Genomic DNA, 19,773 nt, shown 5'->3' with positions numbered 1-19,773 from the left:
AAGGTTGGTCTCTTAAGAATGCAGCTGGTATCTCAGAGTTGGTGGTATTCTAAATTTAGGATAAAACTGACACACTTTCACTTAAATCTCACAGTCTGACTTTTGGGGCTGTCAGTTAATGAACAATATTTTCTTTTAAAGAAGAAGGATAAAACCCTATATACAGGAAGTTAATTTTCCTAAAACACATTTTAGTTTTATGGTAATTGTATAAAATTGGGCAACTGATTTATTTCTTGTGGTTCTATCTTCTATCCCAAGTTTTATCCATGTGGGCCAGAAGAGAAGAACCAGGAAATAAAATCAGTTAAACTCTTGTCCCATCGTGCCAGGTATGTGTGAACACATGGCTAGCTGTGTGTAGATCCTTTTTCTCACACAAAGGATTTGACTTTTTTTTTTTTAAAATAAAAACCCGTGAAACATAAAGCAAAGGCTTATAATAAGTAGTTAAGAGATTTGGGGAAGAATGCTAAGAAATCAATACAATTTATAAGTGTTGAGATAAATTTTGTATAAAATATAAAATGCCCAGTTCTATACATTGGCTTATAAATATTAATTTAGTTGCTTTGAAACAACATAATTTGGTATCAGATGCTTAAAAACACTGATTTCAGTCAATATGGTTAAAATATAGATTGTATGTATCTGTTGGGCTATTAAGGATGACATTTCCCATTTTGGTACTGTTGTTCTAGTTCTAGAATCTCCCAAGAAACTGGAGGAGAGATGCTAAGAGGATAGGCATGGAGAAAAAAGGGGTGTTCTTGCCTGGGTTTTATTTTAGCTCTATGGCAACTCAGGTTCTAGATGGGCTAAGACTGGAGGTCAGAGCAGAAATTTTGGTTCAGATAAAAACCAATGTCTTCAATAGTAGTCAAATCAGTGTATTCAGATAACAGCACTGGAATTGGCATTATGAGCTAGGGGATTTCTTCTTGGCATCTGGGTCTTTTAATCTGGTGCCAAACTGCTGTCTTGATTATCCTTTGTTTTCATTTCCTAGATAAGGGGTCAGTAAGCCCTTGGACCAAAACCACCCAAATCTTATTTTTGTAAGTAAAGTCTTATTGGAACATGGCCTTGCCCATTTATTTATATAGGGCTGCAACACTAAAGTTGAATTGTTGGGTCAGAAACCATATAGCCTGCAAAGCCTAGAATATTTACTATTTGGCCCATTTACAGAAAAGGGCCCACACCTGTTCCAGATGAAAGATCTTTCATATTTTAGTCTATTCTTTAACTCAAGCCTATGAGTCAGACTCTCACCCTAGTTCCCACCCTATCATTTCTGGCTACATCAAGTCATTTTTGTGGTGTGATGAACAGTGTTCCATGAATGGTATCAGATGAACGGACCTGGCTTTGAACCACACAATACAATGCTTTCTGTTTTGTTTTCATTCATCCTGATAATGCTCTATTTTATGGTTAGCATAGGACACTGAATCAATGATTTTAAGGATAAGTGGTTAATGACTCAGTGATCTCTTTCTGGTTATAAGCAATAACTCAGGTGCAGTTTTGTAAATGTCCTCGGAATTTCTGCCAGATATAAATATCCTTTTTTACATGGGTTCATCTGACATTTATCTGTCACTTTTTCTGCTGTTGCCATTTGGTCCCATGTGAGAAAATTCCGTAATTATTCCTATTGTTCTTACTTTCCTCAAAGGTTTTAGTTTCATTTGTAAATCTGGGAATTTTAGTATGAATAATGACATTAATACTTTTATTTATTATCCTTTAAGCATTTAAAGTGCTCTAAGATTGATGATCTTAATTGATGCCTGTAACAGTGTTTGCCTCCAGGAAAGAGATCTGATTGGCTGGAGATAAGGACGGGAAGTAGACTTAAATTTAATGGCTTTTAAATTTTGCATCATCTATGCATTCATTATCCATTACTTTATAGCAGAATTATCAAAAACTTAGCAGCCGAAAACAACACACAATTATTGACTTGAAGTTTCTGTGAGTCAGGGATCCAGGCATGGTTAGCTGGGTCCTCTGCATCAGAGTCTTCATACATCTGTAAGCCAAGGCTGGAGTCTCCTATAAAGGCTTGATTGGGGAAGAATCTGCTTCCAACCTACATGGTTGTTGGCAGGATTCAGTTCCTTGAGGACTGTTGGGCTGAGAGCCTCAGTTCCTATTTGTTTGTTGGCTGGTGGCCTCCCCAGTTCTTCTCCAACATGGCAGCTAGCTTCATCAAAGTCAGGAAGCTTAAAAGGCAATAAAAATCTGCTAGCAAAATGGAAGTCATATTTTATGCACCCTAATGATGAAAGTGACATTACATCGCTTTATCCTATTCTGTTTGTTAGAACAAGTCTTTAGGCCATCCCACAGTTAAAGGGAAGGTATTACACAGGGCATGAATTTCAGGAGTTGGGGATCATAGAAGTTACATTTTAGAGTCTGCTGGTCACAACATGTGGTATTGCATATTTAGTAAAATTAAAAAAATAAAAGTATTTGTAGACATCCAAGACTAAATGAAAATGAAAACCTCAGTGTAATAGGTGAATAGTGATTCATTTTTTAAAATAAAAAATAGTGTGTGCATATATACATATATATATGTGTATATGAATGCATACAAAATGATAGGAATGATACAAATCAAATGGTGTCTTTATCCATTCAGACTGGTGTGATAGCATACCATAGACTGGATGAATGATTTATGAGTAATAAATATTTATTTAAAGTTTTATTTAAACTCCATTAACATACAGTGAAATATTAGTTTCAGGTATATAATTTAGTGATTCAACACTTATATATAATACCCGGTGCTCATCACAGCAGGCACACTCCCTGAATAGCAAATATTTATTTTTCACAGTGATGGATGCTGGGAAATCCAAGATCAAGGCATTGGCAAATTTGATGTCTGGTAAGAGCCCACTTCCTATTTCACAGCCATTTTCTTGCTATGTCCTCACATGGTGACAGGGGTGAGGGAGCTCTCTGGGGTGTCTTTAATAAAGAGACCCACTCATGAGGGCCCTTATGACTTTAAGCACTTTCCCAAAGGCTGTAAATCCTAATGTCATAAGTTTGAGGATTAGGTTTCAACACATGAATTTCGAAGGATACAAACATTCAAACTATAGCAGTTAGCAATGATTATTTCTATGGAGAAATGAGAAGAAATGGATATAAAGGAACTTTTATAGCTTAATCTAGCTCTGTTTTTTTCTCAACATGATAGGAAAGTAATTAGAATCATTTTATAAAGTTGTAGTGGCTTTCCACTACAGGAGTGGAAAACTGGCTTTTCAATGCTATATGGTAACTTAATTGCAGGATCAGGATTCAAAATAGTTCTGAACATCAAAGATTTTTTAAAAATTTATTTATTGGATGGTTTGTTTATTTCAAAACCAATTATTTTTTCTCAGAAAAATTGTTTAAAAATTTAAAAACTACTGTAAGAATTATGGGTATTAATTTCTTTGGTGATGCCTGGCTAACTTCATTGAGTGGCTATCTCTACTAAATATTTCTGGTAATTCAGCCACTTTTAAATCATGATAAAAGAAATTTATATTTAATCCTTTGGTGGGGGTGCCAGATTTAGCAAATGAAAATATAAGATGCCCAATTTAATTTGAATTTCAAATACACAATGTTTAAGTATGTCTCAAATATGCACATACTTTATACCTACAATATTTGGACATACACTACAAAATTTCTGTTTATCTGAAACTCACATTTAACTAGATGTCCTGTAGTCTATCTAAAACTCTTTCATATGGTTAATGAAAAAAGCAGTGTAGGTTCTTGAGCAGAAGGATTACAAAGGAAAATAGAATTTTAAAAGGATCACTTCCTGCTTCATTAGTGTCTATCAGACCCCAAGACCATTATTCTTCTCTTTATGACCCAGGGACTAATCCATTCAACAAACATTTATGCACCCCTGCTATGTATGAGGCACTGCACCTGCTACTGGAGACACATAATCAAACAAGTTTCCATTCTTGCCTTCAAGAAACTCAAAGCCTTTCTTCGCTGGTTCTTATTACAGGATTTTTTGGGGAAGGATTACTAAAGGTAAGAATATACCAAATCTGATAAAAAACAGATCAGTATGTTGTGAATGTCTCTTAACTCTCAAAATTTTGTATATTTTGGACAGTGTTAACATCCTTACAGCTTTTAAAATTATAAGCTATAATGGATGCTTATGAGAAGAATATTTTTGAAAATTGAGAAACTAAAAAAATAGTTTTGAAGGGTTTTGTTTGCTTTGAGTCCTCATCATTGTTTCTATTCTTCTGAAATAGTCACTGAAAAATCTCTGTAGAAGTATAAAGAAGTAATATGATTTTGCAGAATGTGATTTACCAATATAAGATTGCTAAATTTCACTTTATGACTATATTCCAGGAAAATAGAAAAACAAAATTCAATAAGGAAATAATCTGCAACTAAATTTTAATAAATGTCCCAGAGATAGAGCTTTGTGTCAAGTCCTTTGTACATTGATTTAGTAGATTTTTTTCTGTTTAAAACACAATATTCCTTGAAGTTTATCCCGGTGATGTAACATAGTTGGATGACTGATCAATTAGTGACTGCATGAGTTCTAAATTTCCATATTTTTAGATTGAGTAACAGCCCTCTGGTGGGGAAAGGATGACTGTGTAGCCACAGAAAAGTGGAAGAAAATTGTAGTGTGCCATCCAAGACCTGATTGCTGTCAGAGCCAGTCCTCACATTCTCCATGCTTGGCTGTTGATCAGAGGGAATGACACTGAAGGCTGCATTGCCATGCCCTCGGAGCCTTCTCACCTTTAGTCAATGGATGGCTGTGACAGGAGAGAGGCAGGCAGGGAGAAGAGGGAAACCGGGGTTTCCCCCCACCCCTTTCTGTGTCCAGCAGCATCTGTGACAGTACCTGTACCTTCCTTGGGACCCCTGAATTCACCTGGTGCCCCCAGGCCCTGTGCTCTGCCATTCTCTTTCCTTCCTCTGATTTAAGGAGGACAGTAGTGGCTACCTGATGCTGTCACCTTATGGAGCCTATTTGTTTCTCAAGCCCTCCATCTTCCGTGGTACTGATTCCCTGAGCTAAATTCTTTGTTATATGTACTTGAAGGGGTTGGTCTCTAGTTTTCCAGTCAGATTTTGGGAACATGGGAGTGTTTAGGAGACTATTCAGATAACAAGGATCCGTATTTCTCACTCCTGGACATCATCTTCAGGGAGTTTCAAATAAACAAGTGAACAGCTGTTCCTTTACCACTAGTGCTTTCTGTGTTTCAAGGATCAGAGACTGCTCAGGGTCTTCCGGGGCAGAGGATTCCTGAGAATTTTTAGGTAGTAGAGCATGAATCTGTGGTTTGCCTCAAGCCAAGTTTTTCTTTATTTTGTGAACATATATAATTTCTTTTTTTTAATAGTGAGGAGTTGGCATCATTTCTAGATCAATAATTCTTAAAGTGAATATGTAAGGGAAAAGGAGAATAAAGGAAGGCCGAATTAAATGGGGGAAAAGAGGAAATTTTGAGGTAAGGGAAAACAGGAAGATGATATGGAATCAGATAACATAACTATTTTCTTTGAAAAGGGCAATAATTTTGATTAAAAAGAGTCTAAAAAATCTATTTTCTCAGAAATGTTTCTCTGAATGCTGAAGTTCATTAACACATTGCAGATGCTTGTGTGAAATAATAAACCATATGATCATATCATAAATGAATGTTTATGATACACATTGTGAATAGTGGTAATCACAGCCTCTTAGTGAACTTTGTTTGGCAGCAAAGGAAAGGACAATATTTCATAGTGAAAGCAGCGTGCTTGACAAATGGACAGCAGTAGCACAAACCTGCTGGAGGGGTGGAGGCGATCACATGTCCTTGGTTTATTATATAGATGTAAAATGCCTTACTCCAGAATACTTACTCATAATCTGGTGAACTAAGGGCCTTGTTAGCTGATTGTTAAAAAAGGTCAAACTGTGAAGTAGGATTTGTGTAAATCATAAATCTCACTGTTTTCTGGAATCAAATACAAAGTAGACAAGTCCTTTCTTAAATGTTCCAAGGCATTACTGCTATGCAGCGTAGTATCATCTTTCAGACCAAGGGCTCTGCAGTCAGGCTGCCTCAGTGCAAATGCTGCTTTGCTCATTTCCTAACTGAGGCATCTTGAGCTAGTTAATTAACCTCTCTGGGCCTCTTTTGTAAAATACGGACAGAAAGAGCACCTCCTACATAGTGTTGTGAGGACTCAACATATTCGTAAAACTTAAACTTAAATCAGTATCTGGAACTTAGTAAGGCCTCAATAAAGGTTAAATATTGTTATTGCCAGAGATGATACCTGTGATTTTAGAGCTTGTAGATTCAAAGTATGGGCAACACATTTTAGATAAATGCATAAAGTCATATACCATATTAAGCGTAAGCAATCCTGTTGGTTCGTAACTCGTTCCACCTTACAGGAAGACAAAAAAATCCCCACGGTGACAGCAGGGAGATGTGGCAAACAGGAAGCAACAGTAAAACATTTAACAGTGAGATTCATTTCTTCAGGCACATTCTACACATACATGTTGAAGAGACATGTGACCATATGATACGGTAGCAATAAAGCAGAATAGTTGAGATTGGGAAATCTGCAGCAGAATAAAGTCACTGCATTTAGATAGACAATATATCAAGAAATAGTAGGTGTGAAACTGCTATCATTCAGCTTATGTACCCTTTGTTTCCTGACGGTTTTTAGCTTCCTGAAGTCAAATGACATTTTTTGACAGATGGAAATTTATGAGCTGCTTAGGGAAATAAGCACATATCTTAAGGGGCAGCATCACCTTTTCCATAAATGTAAAAAAAAACTTTAAAACATAGTTTAGGTAGAAAACAACTGATAGAAACTTTCTTTCTCTCCCACTCTCTCCTAATTCCCTTTCTCTCTCTCTTTCTTTTTTTTTCTCTCTCTCTTCCTTCTGACAGATAGCGGTTCCCATCTTCATATTAACAAATATCAACCCAGCAATGAAGATTGCCAGCTACATTTTTGAGTGAACATCCATTTTGTCACTATCACTGTTGGGTCACCAGTTTTGTAGCAGACTCTGACCAAGTCCTGCTATAATGACTTTGATGGTTGATAGGGTCCGTGAAGGATTTTCAGTACGAGAACTCTGGAAACAAAAGATTGAAATAGCACTATTTATAAGTGCAACTGGGTTTAGGAAAGTGTAAATAAATCATGCATATACTTTTAGGGAACTTAGGATAATACTCTTATCCTCCAGAACAAAGTTAACCCTTGTTGGCTCAAATAAGTTGGTGTTCTATCTCACCCAATTTATTTGGCAGGAACAAGTTTACGTGATAGTGTGGGGATGGCCGTACAATTCTTGTAGGAAATGATAGGAGTATATCAGTGTGATTTTGAGTTCATAAACATTGAGCACAGTGAATCCATTGACCAACCTGTGGTAGTTTATGCCAAGTATATGCTGTGTTTTTGACACCAATCCCTCCTCTTTAGAATTTTGAAACATCTATGGTTTTTGAATAGTTTAATGCCCTCACCAACTCAAGTGTGCCATGGTAGCACAGAACATGTATTAAAGATGACCTTAGAGCAACATTTACAGAACTAGAAATAAGAGCACATGGTTGTGAGTAAGAGAATGGTCACTGTGTGCCTAGTCCTGAAGGAAGATGAGTGGGAAGCTCCAAAGCCCAGTTTACTGCCTTTCTCCTGGTTTTATTTGTATATTCTGTGGAATTGCTACCACATCACTGCCTCTGAATTCCCTCTTACTCTGAGACTCTCTACCATTTTGCAGACACTCAGAAGGATGAAGGGCCTAGAGCAGCTGAGGCAAATATGATTCATTACAACTTCTTAGTCACTAGTTTATGAGGGCACCTGGCTGGCTCAGTCAGTGGAGCATGTGCCTCTTGATTTCAGGGTTGTAAGTTTGAGCCCCACATTGGGTGTAGAGATTACTTTAAAATCTTTAGGGGGCACCTGGGTGGCTCAGTTCATTAAGCATCTGCCTTTGGCTCAGGTCATGATCCTGGGGTCCTGAGATGGAGCCCCACATTGGGATCCCTGCTTGAGTGAGGGGAAAAGTGCTGCTTCTCCTTCTCCCTCTGTTGCTCCCCTTGCTTGTGCTCTCTCTCTCAAATAAATAAATAAAATCTTTAAAAAAACAATTGGCTTATTAGCAGAGGCGAGGCAAAATGAACATAGTAAAAGCAATGAAGTTTGGCAAATGGGCAGCAACAGCGTAAAGCTTATAGAGGATAGGAAGATGGCCTCAATGGGACAACTATTCCTTTTTTTCCTGAAAGTTCCAGTTGCATGACCCACCTATACAAGAAGGAATGCTGTCTCTTCTACTATAATGGGAGGAACAGTAGCTCTTCTGCAAAAATTTCCTAGGTCATCCCAAGAGAAGTACTGCCTCTTTTCCAAATTGCCATAGAACTTTAAATGTGCTGGGGGATCCCTGGGTGGCTCAGGGGTTTAGCGCCTGCTTTTGGCCCAGGGTGTGATCCTGGAGTCCCGGGATCGAGTCCCGTGTTGGGGTCCCTGCGGGGAGCCTACTTCTCTCTCTGCCTGTGTCTCTGCCTCTCTCTCTCTCTCTCTCTCTCTCTCTCTCTCTCTGTGTCTCTCATGAATAAATAAATAAAATCCTAAAAAAAAAAGAACTTTAAATGTGCTCCTTTGCATGATAATTAACATCTCATTTCCCTTTCAGTTGGATGAGACTGGAAGGAAAGAAAAAAAATACAAAAATGAATCTAGATAAACAGACTTGATAATTACAAATAAGTTATTTTGATAGAATGGTCAAAGAAAGGCTCTTTGAGGAGGTGATAGTTAAGCTGAGACCTAAAGAATGAGCAGGAACTGGCTATAAAAGCAAGGGAAAGAATATTCCAGAGAGACAGAACAACATGTACAAAGGTCCCAAGAAAAGAAAGGACCTGTGGTGGGTACTGAGGCAGCTGACTGTAGGCCAGTTTGACTGCAACTCAGTGAATGTTCAGAACAGAAGAGAGCCTTAGAGAAAGCAAATCCATATGCAGAATAAGTGTCGATTTCAATAAAGACAAAACATTGCCCTTCTGTGATGGAAATGGTATCAAATGTAATAAACTTGTCACCACATAGCTAGCTGATCACCTGAGGAATGGTGCCATATGGGAGCTCCGTGTTGGTCTCTGCTGCTGACAGATCAGGCCCTCAGCAGTGGCTAGAGTCACATTAGCCTTGCTGAGCCCATGCATAACGTCCATCCCTGCCACCATGGTCATTTGGTTAATTAGCCCATTGGACAATATCAGGGGTGGTTGGGGAATGAAGATGACTGGTATCCACAGAACAGATCATCCTATCCTCTTAATTATTAGGATTCTTCTCTCTGGCATTGCCTTTTGATAAGCATTCATATGAGACACAAACATCCTCACAGTTTTTCCCATTCAGATAGGTCTATCCACATACCTGTTCCCAAATATTTCTGTCTCCAATTTTCTAATCATGTTCCTTCTAAGTCCCTGCCTATCCAACAAAGCCATTGGCCATTACACTCCCCTCCGTTCCCCTCCAAAAAAAGAAAAAAAAGAGAGCCTGGCTAGTACATCTAATTTCATTGGTCAAAGTGGTTTTTAAAAATCATTTTTTTTTGGTGGAATATATTGCTTGATCAGATACAGTAGATTTACCCTTATAATTTAGCATACTCTGTCCTATGCATAAAATGCAATAATTATTTTTTACCTAATTGCTGGAGAGCTTGGATCATAAAAGGTAATTGTCAACTAAAGATATTTCTACTTAAACTTTGGTTTTGTTCATAATATGTAACAAAATTTATGAATGCATTTACATTTAGAAACATGGTTTAAACCCAATATAAGATAATCACTTTTTTTTGAAAAATGCATTTTTTTGTAATTCCATCACCCTGAGGGAAATATGATCTTGCCAAGTATCTTTATTACTATGCCTTCCATATTTCACTCTTGTATCTGAAAATCATGGAAAATCAAAGCTACAGACAAAAATAGTAAGTAATGTACTACCCAAAGTAGTCACAAAATATTTTTTTATTAACTCTGCTAAGGTTTTCAATTATAAAGTGACTATAAAACCTATAAAGGGGTTTGAATTCAAATGGGGAGGCTAAATGTAAATAAATTAACAAATAAATATATAATATAATGTCATGCAATGCTACATATATTAAAGTAATAGATTGTGCTCATAGTGTTGATTACCAAAATACTTGTATTCAAATTTGGCTATTATGAAATCTTTTCTTTTTACCTCTTCAGAAAATCATGGAAAGCATGCTCCTTAGTAAATACAATCAACAGAGTTTGCTTCCTGTTATAAGGAATAATTTGGAAGGTAACTTGAAGAAGGTATCAAGCAGTTATTTTTGGTTTCAGTTTATGCAATTTTTTTTCCAGTATGCAAAGTAAGGTTTGTGAAGAAAGCTGTCGTCTCTTTAACTTCCTGTTTGAGTAGTGAAACAGAGGTCTAGGAAAGTTGACTATGACCAAGCGATAATGACAGTTTATTCACTGGAGCACTTTGTTTTTCTCCTGCCCATAAGCATAGCCTTAGGAAGATGAAACCCTCACCACAGCACATGTGTACATTTTGCTGAATTGACCAAAAATTGTGCAATCCAAATCCCAGCCTAAAAGTTGGGAGTTTCACTGGAAAACCTAACTGAAACTGACAAAAGACTATAATTATAAAAAGATTAGTATTTGAGACCCCAAAAGTCAGTTGTTTAGAATAGTAATTACTAGAGACAAAACTCAATAATATTTTAAAAATTCATCCTTCAAAAACTGGTCACCAGATGGAAAATTCTATTGCTGTTATGTAGAAATCCTTCTTTAGATGGCTGGAAAGAAAATTTTAAAATAAGTAGCCCTGTTCCATAGTAGTTGTATGGCAATCTATCAAGACAAAGATGAGTATCAAGACACTAGTCTAATCAGGATTAATTGCCATTAATTTTAGGAGCACAGATGCAACACATATTACCCAAGCTCCTGTTTTCTGTTAATGTTAAATCAACACAATACTGACTATTTACTTTATTGGAACTTTTCAGAAGGAATCTTTGCTCAGTCTCAATAGTGCCTTAATGTGAGATTCAGTGTAAACTCATATGTCAAGTGATAACTATTAAACATTTTCCTTTCTTCCCATCTACTTAAAGTTCACTTTCTAGGCACTTCAAAATCCCTCTGGGCCCTTAAGGGCAGAAAACACAAGGCATTGGTTTAAGACTGTGCAACTCCAAACTTCGGCATAGTCTGCTAAATATAAATGCTTTGTGTTGTTGGTCAATGAGGGAATCAGGGCAGTGTGCATAATAGAGCAGAGTGATTAAGGAAAAGGATTGCAGTTGCAAGAATCAAGAGGGAGGTAAAAACTAAAAATTCAATAAATACAGATGTCAGAGAAAGAGGAGACTGGAGACTTGAAGATAACCAAACTGCACCTACTATAAGCAGACAGTCATGTGCCTTTCCTCTGTGCATACATTGCATCCCTGGTACCTCTCCAGTGTCTGAATCTCTTCTTTATTGACACCAGTCAGAAGAGATTAAGGCCCACCCTTACAGCTTCATTTTTAACTTAATTACCTCTTCAAAGGTCGTATCTTGAGTGCAGTCACATTCTGAGGTACTGAGATTTAAGGCTTCAACATAGGAATTTCAGGGAGGACACAATTCAGTGCATGATATCTTCCAATTTTTCTTCTGTTTCATTGCTAGGCTCAATCCCCAAATTTCAGTTTCCTTCCTTCCTTCCTTCCTTCCTTCCTTCCTTCCTTCCTTCCTTCCTTCTTTCTTTCTCTCTCTCTCTCTTTCTTTCTTTTCTTTCTCTCTTTCTTTTCTTTCTTTCTTTTCTTTCTTTCTTTCTTTCTTTCTTTTCTTTCTTCTTTCTTTCTTTCTTTCTTTCTTTCTTTCTTTCTTTCTTTCTTCTTTCTTTCTTTCTTTCTTTTCTTTCTTTCTTATTTCCCTCTTTCTAGAGAGAGAGAGAAAGTAGAGGCAGAGGGGCAGAGGGAGAGAGAGAGAATCTTAATGCCTGGTGCAGAGCCTGATGTGGGTCTTGATCTCATGACTTGAGCTGAAACCAAGAGTTGGACAATTAATTGACCGAGCTGCCCAGGCACCTCTCAGTTCTATTTCTAAAGCAGAGCAACCTTGTTTTCTATTAAATACTCTGTATGTTCCAAACAAAATGTTATCTACTTTTGGATTTCATTTTTTAAAGCAATATAGCTCAGGTGAAAGTTTTAAGATTACAGTTTCACCTATAATATGAATAAGTTCTATGGTTTGATTTGGTCAATATTTGTGCATAATACAGAAGAATCCATTATTTATTCTCCTTGTCCTAAAGTTCCTGCAGAGCCACTGGATGGATGAGGTTGGCTGAGATACCCGGTTTTCCTTTTTGAACTCCTGCATTTTCTCTCGAGTTTGTTCACTTGACTTACAATAAGAACTTGTAGAGATGTTAATTCAGAGGAAATATCTGTCAGCTGCTAACATATCAGCCTCAGGACTTTTTCCAAACAAAAGGTATCCAGCTATTATTAAACATATTAGATAGGTGAGAGGTTATAGGTCAAGGCCTCATGCAGCACCTTAGTTCTATGCTGTTTATTGCCTGAATGTGAATTTGACCTACTGTCTGCCATGTCCTGATGTCCCTCCAATAACAGATATAAGAAACTTCTGTTTTTGAAACTGTCATAAGATTTTGGAATTCTCAACATTGGATACTGTAAGGTCTGTCATTGTTTATGTTCCTCTTCCTCCCTTTTAAAAATTAAAGAAATATTTTTGGGGGATTATCTCTAATCCCATAATCCCCCAAGATTACTCTTATTAAGTTTTCATTTTACCTTCCCATCCTGATCAACATCAGTTAACACATTGGCAAGTCTCCTTAGCCAGCCTTTCCTGGTTTAAGCAAGGAGAGAATTGAGTCATGCCAGTCAAGGTCATACACAGCAGGAGGAGGTACACAGCAGTTGGTGGGAGGCACTGAAGGGAAGGAGTCCTGGGTCAATGCCAAAAGAGAGTAAATTATTGAGACATTGTTCCAGGAAGCAGAAAGCTAGTGAAAGTTTTGGGAAACAAATGCAACATTGTGAACCAAGAAATAGTTCAAAAGGTGAATCAAGATGAAAAACCCAGGAGGAGAGGCAAGAGAGTAAAACAAAATGGCCAGCGTCCAAAGGAAATAAACATAGATTGAAGGGTAGTTCAGGAACAAAACCTTTGATTCTGTTGGTATTTTCCTTTATACATTTCTTAGCTATAACATTAAGGGCCAGTTAAAATGTCACTAGGACTGGAATTTTGGATCTATGTCTCTATAATAAGACATTATTGTGTTATAGATATTTAAGTTAACTGCTTGGTGAGTACTATGTGGTTCTTCTGAATTCCTTTTTTTATAAAGTCATCATGATGGGGAAACATAATAATCACAACACCTTGTGATATTCAAATATACAATAATACAACAAACATAATCATTAGTAAATTTTTTAATTACATGCTTAAATCCTCCTAACATGTCTGTGAGAGAAGCATATTATTATTTCCATTGCACGGATGAGAAAATGGAGGCATGGGAATGCTGAGTAACTTTCTCATGTTCACACAAATGAGTAGGTGGCATAGCAAGGATTTGAATTGATTACTATGCAATGAGTGAAGAGATAAAATAATGAAACAGAATAAACACATGAGGATCCAATGAATTCTTGGATGAAGATCAAGGAGAGTTCTGCTAATGGGATACGCTATCCTCTTTGAGTCATCCCACAGCTTGGTGACCATGTCAACATTATCTCTGATTCTGCTCTCACATGAACATTACCTTTGATACTGTTCTTATTACCCAGGCACTAAAAGTAATAAATGAAAAAGGATCCATCCTGATTTTTTCTTTTACTAAAACACCCCAAGTTTTGAAGACATTCTCACCCCACAGGGCTGGGGTGTTCCATTCGTGCTAAGTTTTTTAAAGTTTGTATTTAAATTCTAGTTAGTTAACATAGAGTGTAATATTTGTTTCAGGAGTACAATTTAGCGATTCATCACTTACATATAACACCCAGTGCTCATCACAACAAGTGCCCTCCTCCGTACCCATCACCCACCTACCCCATTCCCCACCAACCTCCCCTCCAGCAACTCTCAGTTTGTTCTCTATAGATAAGAGTCTCTTATGGTTTGCCTCCCTCTCTTGTTTTCCCCTTTCCTTATATTCATCTGTTCTGTTTCTTAAATTCCACATATGAGTGAAGTCATATGGTATTTGCCTTTCTTTGACTGATGTATTTCACTGGCAATAACACACTCTAGACCTATCCACGTCATTGTAAATGGCAAGATTTAATTGTTTTTGAAGGCTGGATACTATTCCATTATATGTATAAACCGCAACTTCTTTATCCATTCATCAATCAATGGACATTTAGGCTCTTTACACAATCTGGCTATTGTTTTTAATGCTGCTATAAACATTGGGGTACATGTGCCCCTTTGAGTAAGTATTTTTGTATCATTTGGGTAAATTATTGGAAGTGCAATTGCTAGGTTGTAGGGTAGATCTGTTTTTAGCTTTTTGGGGACCTTCACACTGTTTTACCAGAGAGGCTGCACCAGTGTGTATTCCCACCAATTATGTAAGAGGATTCCCCTTTCTCTGCATCCCTGCTAGCATCTGCTGTTTCCTGTGTTGTTAATTTTAGCCATTCTGACAGGTGTGAGGTGGTATCTCTCATGGTTTTGATTGATATTTCCGAGGATGAGTGATGTTGAGCATCTTCTCCCGAGTCTGTTAGCCATTTGTATGTCTTCTTTGGAAAAGTGTCTGTTCATGTCTTCTGCCCATTTCTTAGCTAGATTATTTGTTTTCTGGATGTTGAGTTTGATAAGTCCTTTATATATTTTGGATACTAACCCTTTATCAGATATGTCATTTGCAAATATCTTCTCCCATTCCGTAGGTTTCCTTTTAATTTTGGCAATTATTTCTTTCATTTTGAAGAAGACTTCTTGATGAGGTCCCAATAGTTCATTTCTGCTTTTGTTTCTCTGGCCCCCAGAGATGTATCTAGTAAGAAGTTGCCATGGCCAAGGTCAAAGAGATTACCACCTGTGTTCTCCTCTAGGATTTTGATGGTTTCAAATCTCACATTTAGTTCCTTCACCTATTTTGAATTTATTTTTGTGTACTGTAAGAAAGTGGTCCAGTTACATTCTTTTGCATGTAGCTGTTCAGTTTTCCCAGCACCATTAATTGAAGAGTCTGTCTTTTTCCCATTGGATGGTCTTTTCTGCTTTGTTGAAGATTAGTAGACTGTACAGTTGTGGGTCCATTTCTGGGTTTGTATTATGTTCCATTAATCTATGTGTCTGCTTTTTCACCAATACCATAGTGTTCTTTTTTTTTTTTTTTTAATACCATAGTGTTCTGATGACTATAGCTTTGTAACATAACTTGGAAGTCTGGAATTGTGATGTCTCTAGCTTTGCTTTCTTTTTCAAGATTGCTTTGGCTATTTGGGGTCTTTGTGGTTACATATAAACTTTAGGATTGTTGTTCTAGCTCTGTGAAAAATGCTGGTGGTATTTTGGTAGAGATTGCATTAAATGTGTAGCTTGCTTTGGGTAGTATGGACATTTTAACAATATTTGTTCTTCCATGAGCATGGAATGTTTTTCCATCTCTTTGTGTCATCTTCAATTTCTTTCATCAGTGTCCTATAGTTTTTAGAGTACAGATCTTTTACCTCTTTGGTTAGGTTTATTCTAGGTATCTTATGGTTTTTGGCACAATTGTAAATGGGATAAATTCCTTCATTTCTCTTTCATTATTGGTGTATGGAAATACAACTGATTTCTGCGTGTTGGTTTTGTTTCATGTGACTTTTAGCAGTTTTAGCAGTTTTTGGTGGGGCATTTTGGGTTTTCTACATAGAGTATCATATCACCTGTAAGTCGTGAAAGTTTGACTTCTTGCTGATTTGGGTGCCTTTTATTTCTTTTTGTTGTCTGATCGTTGAAGCTAGGACTTCTAGTGCTATCTTGAACAACCGTGGTGAGAATGGGCATCTCTGTCATGTTCTTGACCTTAGGGAAAAGCTCTGTTTTTCCCCACTGAGGATTATATTAGCTGTGAGTCTTCCATATATGGCCTTTATGATGTTAAGTTCTATTCCCTCTATCCCTACTTTGTTGAGGGTTTTTATCAAGAATGGATGCTGTACTTTATCAAATGCTTTTTCTGCATCTATTGAGAGGATCATATTGTCCTTATCCTTTCTTTTATTAATGTGGTATATCACGTTGATTGATTTTCAAGTATTGAACTACATTTGCAGCCCAGGAATGAATCCCATTTGATCATGGGGAATAATTATTTTAATGTATGGTTGGATTTGATTTGCTAGTATTTTATTGAGAATTTTTGCATCCATGTTCATGAGAGATATTGGCCTATAACTCTCCTTTTTAGTGGGTTCTTTGTTTTGGGAATCAAGGTAATGCTGGCCTTGTAGAATGAGTTTGGAAGTTTTCCTTCCATTTCTATTTTTTGGAACAGTTGGGAAGAATAGGTATAACTTCTTTAAATGTTGTGGTAGAATTCCCCTCAGAAGCCATCTGGCCCTGGGCTTTTGTTTTGTTGGGAGATTTTTGATTACTGAGTCTATTTCTTTGTTATGGGTCTGTTCAAATTTACTATTTCTTCCTATTTCAGTTTCGATAGTTTATATGTTTTTAGGAATTTATCCATTTCTTCCAGGTTGTCCAATTTGTTGGCATATAGTTTTTCATAATATTCTCTTATAATTGTTTGTATTTCTGTGGTGTTGGTTGCGATCTCTTTCATTCATTATTTTATTTACTTGGATCTTTTTTCTTTTCTTTTTGATATGTTTGGCTAGGGGTTTATTAATTTTATGAATTCTTTCAGTGAACCAGCTCCTAGTTTCATTTATCAATTCTTCTGGGTTTTGTTGTTGTTATTGTTTTTATATCAATTATTTGTGCTCTAATCTTTACTAATTTCCCTTCTACTGGCCTTAGACTTTTTTCTTGTTCATTTTCTAGTTTCTTTATGTAGAAGGTTTTGTATTTGAGACTTTTCTTGCTTCTTGAGGTAGGCCTGTATTGCTATATACTTCCCTCTTATGACTGCTTTTGCTGCATCCCAAATGTTTTGGACTGAAGTGTTTTCATTTTCATTTGTTTCTATGTATTGCTTTATTTCTTCTTTAATTTCCTGATTAAGCCACTCATTCTTTAGTAGAATGTTCTGTAGCCTCCATGTATTTGTGGTTTCCCATATTTTTTTCTTGTGATTGACTTCAAGTTTCATAGCGCAGTGACCTAAAAATATGCAAGGTATGATCTCAATCTTTTTGTACTTGTTGAGGGCTGATTTGTGACCCAGTATGTGACTTATTCTGGAGAATGTTTCATGTGCACTCAAAAGGAATGTGCATTCTGCTGCTTTAGGATGGAAATTCTGAATGACTAGTCCAGTGTGTCTTTCAAAGCCATTGCTTTCTTGTTGGTTTTCTGCTTAGATTATCTGTTCATTGCTGGAAGTGATATGTTCAAATCCCCTACTATTATTGTATTATTATCAATGAATTCCTTTGTTTGATATTATTTGATTTATATATTTGGGTGCTCCAAAGTAGGGGGCATAAATATTTGCAATTGTTAGATCTTCTTGTTGGATAGACCTTTTAATTATAATGTAATGCCCTCCTTCATCTCTTGTTGCAGTCTTTTGTCTAAAATTGACTTTTTCTGATATAAGTATGGCTACCCTGGCTTTCTCTTGATGTCCATCAGCAGATAAATGGTTCTCATCCCCTCACTTTCAATCTGCAGGTGTCTCTAGGTCTAAAATGACCATATTTTCCCTATTCATCACATTGAATATATCATGCCTTCCCTTCTGGCCTGCCAAGTGTCTTTGGAGAGATCTGCTGCTAAACTTATTAGTCTCCCCTTGTAGGTTAGGGTTTCATTTTCCCTTGCTGCTTTCAGGACTCTTTCCTTATCTCTGTATTTTGCCAATTTTACTATGATATGTCTTCATGTTGGATTGCTTTTGTTGATTTTTGATGGGAGTTCTCTGGCTTTGGATGTATTTCCACAAATTAGGGAAACTTTCAGCTATAATTTGCTCAAATAAGCCTTCTGCCCCTTTTTCTCTCTTCTTCTTCTGGGACTCCTGTGATGTGAATGCTATTATGCTCTATGGAGTTGCTGAATTCCCTAAATCTATATTTGTGACCCAATATTTTTCTTCCCTTTTCTTTTCAGCTTAATTATTTTCCATAATTTTATCTTCTATCTCATTAATTTGTTCCTCTACTTCTTCTATCTTTGTGCTCATTACATCCAGTTGGTTTTGCGTCTTGGTTATAGCAATTTTTATTTCAGCCTGATTAGTTTTTAGATTTTTTATCTCTGTGGTGAGGAAGTCCCTGGTGTCTTCTATACTTTTTTCAAGCCCAGCTAGTATTCTTATGATTGTTATTTTAAATTCTGGTTCAGGCATATTACTTGTATCTGTTTTGATTAGATCCCTGGCCATGACTCCTTCTTGCTCTTTCTTTTGGGGTGAATTCCTCCATTTTGGCATTTTGTCTTGGTCTCTATCTTCTATGTGTTATGAAAGCCTGTTATGTTTCCTGCTCCTAGGAGTAATAGCTATATTAAGAATATGTCCTATATGATCCAGGGCCTGATACTTCAAGAAGTGTTTCTGGTGTATGTGGTGTACACTCTGCTGTTGTGTTTTGGCTGCTTTTTCCCTCAGATCAATCCTCTGCAGAGTTTCTCCTTGACTACAGTGGGAAGTGTTTAGGCCTTGTCTACAGTGTGTGGCAAGTTTCAGCTAAGTGCATTTTGGTCTGCTTATTGAAAGAGGCTAGATCCTATTCCCATAGAGCTTAAGCTTTGCACCACTCTATGATCAGTAGACTTGGTGTGTGCAGGCAGTGTGTGTGTGTGTGGGGGGGTTGTGCTCATCTTCTAAGGGAGAGGCCCTTAACTGTTCTGATTCTCAGGCACATTTGCCTTAGTTCAGAATTACCTACAGAGCACAGGGGGGCAGGGCTTGATCTAAGTGGCTCAAGTTTCCACTGTGGGTGCCATGCTGCTCACTAAAGTCCCATGGTGCTGATGGGTGGTGGGTGGGGGGAAATGGTGTCAGCCTGCTTTCTCGTCCCTAGGGAGGGGAGTTCACACTTATCACTGTTCAGGAAGAGTGAATAATTTCCCCTCATTTGTCCCAGGTATCTCTCAGATCCTTACTTTCACCTTGTCTGGGTCTGACACACAGCAGTGCAGTGTTCCTGTGTTTTATCTCAGGCATGCCAACTGGACTTCAAAACCTGGCATGGTGGGGGTCCATGTTGATCCTTTGGGGGAAGGTCTTGCTGCACTGGCTGGTGCCAGTTTGTCCCAGAAGGGCAGTCACATGAATGACTAAGGGCTTGAAGTTTATGGTAAAGCGCAGCATAAAGCTGATGTCCAGGTTAGCTGCCCTAAACAGGCTTCTCTGTTCATAAGCTAATGAATGGGCAGCTCAATGGTGCCCAATGGCTTTTTTGTCCCCAAAGAGGCAGTGCCACCTCTCCCAAATGCACTTCAAGAACTGTCTTCCAGTGTAATTCAGGGGATCCTTAGA

General features: G+C 37.3%; 1 long non-coding RNA gene across 1 annotated transcript in view; it reads left to right on the top strand.

Annotated features, from left to right (window-relative positions):
* LOC140623881 (uncharacterized) overlaps positions 1 to 19,773 on the top strand; it is a 67,928-nt gene that overhangs the window by 16,672 nt on the left and 31,483 nt on the right. The window contains exons 2-3 of the long non-coding RNA XR_012023410.1: positions 2,858 to 2,908; positions 3,908 to 4,074. This is a non-coding gene — a long non-coding RNA (uncharacterized lncRNA). The remainder of the gene's footprint in view (positions 1 to 2,857; positions 2,909 to 3,907; positions 4,075 to 19,773) is intronic.

This window comes from Canis lupus, chromosome 33 (genome assembly GCF_048164855.1).
Source record: "Canis lupus baileyi chromosome 33, mCanLup2.hap1, whole genome shotgun sequence".
NCBI classification, from domain to species: domain Eukaryota; kingdom Metazoa; phylum Chordata; class Mammalia; order Carnivora; family Canidae; genus Canis; species Canis lupus.
Note: the sequence above shows the minus strand (reverse complement) of the source record. Positions and strands in the feature narration are given on the sequence as shown.